The sequence below is a fragment of the Frankliniella occidentalis genome, unplaced genomic scaffold, assembly GCF_000697945.3.
Source record: "Frankliniella occidentalis isolate FOCC.00 unplaced genomic scaffold, Focc_3.1 Scaffold428, whole genome shotgun sequence".
In the NCBI taxonomy this organism is placed as follows: domain Eukaryota; kingdom Metazoa; phylum Arthropoda; class Insecta; order Thysanoptera; family Thripidae; genus Frankliniella; species Frankliniella occidentalis.
Genome location: NW_026267549.1, coordinates 12,635 through 15,939, shown reverse-complemented (window position 1 = coordinate 15,939; position 3,305 = coordinate 12,635). Strand labels below are relative to the sequence as shown.

Sequence of the window (3,305 nt, the reverse complement as noted above, 5' to 3'; positions counted from 1 at the left end):
GGGGGGGCGGCAGGACACTGGAGTGAGTACCTGGTTGCCTGCCCGCCCGTGTGACGTCAGTTCGAGCTTCCAGCACACATACACAGCCACAGATAAAAGTATTGACGTGCAACAACTATTTCTTGCATCGTTATTGTATTTTTAGAAGCGCCCTTTTCCTGTTCAGACGATGGCTGTTAAGCGTTCCTGTCAGTGTGGCGTGGCCGTCAGCTGGACGGGGAGGGTCGGACGCATATCGATTTGAAGTTTTGCCCCCTTTTTTCCATTTTTGTCGGCCGGCGTTTGCCCTTGGTGGGACAATCGAGTAAGTTTTATTGTTGGAATCAACAGCTCCCTTTTTTCGTTTTTATTTCCCTGTACCTGAGTCGCTTGCCTGACTCGTTGAAAACAGACCCATTCAGAGAGACCTTTCCCTGCGGCCCCATATATTGCCTTTATCTCATGCCACTCTGTATTCCATTTTTTTGGCACGGAGAAGCGGCATTGTTGTGTATGTTCTCTCTTTTTTATTACTTTTAAATACTGGCGTCCGTTATCAAATTCTTCGTTACTCATCATCACGAGGTGGTATGACGATATCGTTTATAAATGGGCGTGCGTTGCGGCATGCCGGAGGTTATCGCGGTGTGGGGTTATGGTTTGAGGGCGAGAACCTTTTTTGCGGCGATGGAAATGGTTTTCGCCGTGAAGGTGCAAGAGGGCGGGTGTCTGTCTAGTCCTCGCGTCGTCGCACACGTGCAGCGGCACAAGGCGGCCCTATTATGTCCTCCGGGTTGCCAGGCCCCGCGGTGGGTCGGGTCGGGCGCGCGGCGTGTCTCGCGGGGTGCCCCCTCCCGCCGGTTGCCCGCGCTGACTCGGCCGGTGTGGCCGGTTGCTTGTTGGCTGGCTCGCGGCTGGCGGCTCGCGCGTTGCTGCCTCGCTCAGTTCGTTGTCGGTAGCCAGGCAAGGTGGTTGCTTTGTGCGAGGCGAGCGGGACGGTGTGTGTGTCTTTGTCGCGAGTGCCGCGTGCAGCGCGAGACGGACGACACGGTGCAAGTGGTGCGTGTGCGTGCGTCACCTCGGTACCCGCGGAGTGCGTGCACGACAAGAGTGCCGGCGTCCTCCTCGACTCAAGTTGTGTGTCTGTGCGTGTCTACATCGTTAGTGCCGATTTGCGTTCACACTGTGTTGGCTGCCCCCTATTCTCCCCTGGAGGGTATTGGTGGGGTTGGGACCCTGACGTCGCCTCAGAAAAATCGCCCGGCACTCAGTAGCGGCGGCCGTATCACCCGCGTCATCGCTATGCGTCAATATTCCCACCCAAACGTTGTATGCGGCGCGGTGACCTCACGGCACGCCCACCCGAGGGTGCCGCCCGGGCCGAAGGTGCCCGAAGGTGCCCGGAGGTGCCCGAAGGTGCCCGAAGGTGGCCGAAGGTGCCCGAAGGTGCCCTCTCCCAAATCGGGGGTCCTAATCAACAGGCGCACCGCGCTGCCGGGCGGAAGCGCCGCCGCGGGGCACCTCACCCTGCCTCGCCCCGCCCCGCCGCTGGGCGCTGGAGGAGTCCTGGAGGCGGCCTGGAGGCTCGCGGGCTGGAGAGGCGTTGTAGCTCAACCTTGGGGTTGTGTGCCGCTAATGCTGCCTGCTGCCGGCAGCCTTGGGCTGTGTCGCCTAGACACGTGCAAGCATCCCAGCGGCAGCAGCAGCAGCAGCCGCCGCCGCGCCTCCACTGGAATAAATAAAGCAACGCGAGAACGAGGATGGCGAGCGCGTCTCTGGCTGGTCGGGCGTGACAGATCGGTAATAACCAGTGCAGCCGCAGAGGCGCCGCGGAGACGCTGCTAGCTCGACGGATCGCGCGACGACTTTCGAAAATTTCATAAAACGTAACTGAAACGCGTTGGAGCGTGGTTTGGCAACTTGTTCGCGCGCACCCCACCCCCCGTCCCCCCAGTCCCCTTGTGCTACCTCCGTCTAATGCAATCAAAACAAAAATAAATAAATGAATAATAGCGGAATCTTCCCGGGAGTGTGCCGTCTGGTCTGGGCGCCTCGACCTTGTTTCCCCTCGTGACATTGCGCCGGGATTTATACTCGTCTGCGATAACGTAATGAGCTGCTGTAAATTTTTCATCACAGTCTGCCAGCCAGCGCCAGGCAGTCAGCACAGGTGCGCCTGTGGTCTGGTATACACTGTCGGAATGGGAGGGGATAAGGGGCGTCGTATTTTTTGCCGGAGGCGCTCGTAATGTCGACTCTCCTTAAAATGCCGTCCAACAACAACCCGAGATGTAATCTGCATTTGACGTGGTAGTCTCGCGGGCTGTAGAGTCTCGAGCCGCGCGCGCGGTGATCGGTTTCGCAATGCCGGGGGAGTAAAAAAACGGTGAGGGAAGTACTGTGAAAAGTTGTAAATGCAAAGAAAACGAAAATAGAGATGGGAAATAAAACACAGAAGAAAAACGGAGTCAAGGCGAGAGAGCGATAAGCTTGTAAGATGTGCCGTCGGCAGCAGCGACTCGGGCTGCTGTGCATCTCTCTCCCACGCGATGCCTCAAGTTATCCGCGCGCGCGGTCTCTCACTCTCCCGACGAAAACGGGAAACGTTTTCTCAGTATGCAAATGGGCGTGCAGGTGCGCAGGTGCGGCGGCAGCTGTGGGAGTGGCTGGGCCCGGCACCACGCCCGCCCGGAGCGTCGTGTGGTACTTCTCGTACCTGCACTAGGCTGGGCTTGCCCTGGCCCGGGCGGCGGGTGGCCGGTCTGGGTTGGGGCAGGTCACGTGTGCGTGTGGGCCTGCATGTGTGGCTTTCCCTTTCGGAAGGTCGCTGTCGCCGCTGCGCCCGCCGCCCGCCCGGCTCGCGAGCCTTGCTGCCGCGGGTGCGCCTCCGGCTGCTCGTGAGCGGGGAGTAAGCGTCGTGTTTACATTAGGGTGCGCGGGCCGGCGGGGCCCCGGGCGGGGCGCGGACGCGGCGCGGACGGGAGGTGGAGCCCATTGGAATGCACGCCGGCGGACGGACCGCCGTTTGGCGCTTCGCGCTTTGGCCGCGGAGGCGCGCGGCTGGGCCCGGCTGGCGCGGCGTTGTCAGTTGGGTCCGGCTGTCAGGGTACCGAGCACCCTGACCGGTGTGGGCGAGGTGGCAACGCAGCCTCCAGCCATGGGCACGGGCAGGCAGCCCCATGGGCAGCCGCAGGCTGGTCGGTCGCTCGGCTCTGGCCGGACCAAAAATGGGATGCACTGTTAAACACCGTGGCGGTTAAAACCTCCGCTGCTGAGTTAGCTATAACTGTGCCTGCAGCGGCCGACTTTCCCACCCGACTCTCCTG

The 3,305-nt window shown here is 60.7% G+C and overlaps 1 protein-coding gene across 4 annotated transcripts in view; it reads left to right on the top strand.

The window, feature by feature from the left end:
* LOC113204270 (uncharacterized) overlaps positions 1–3,305 on the top strand; it is a 20,302-nt gene that overhangs the window by 7,082 nt on the left and 9,915 nt on the right. Inside the window, exon 1 of one of the 4 annotated variants that reach the window (XM_052274716.1) lies at positions 506–1,124. The exons of the other annotated variants lie outside the window; for them this stretch is intronic. The gene's annotated coding sequence lies outside the window, so the exon portion shown is untranslated. Of the gene's footprint in view, positions 1–505; positions 1,125–3,305 lie in introns of those variants that run through there. 4 annotated transcript variants of the gene reach the window in all.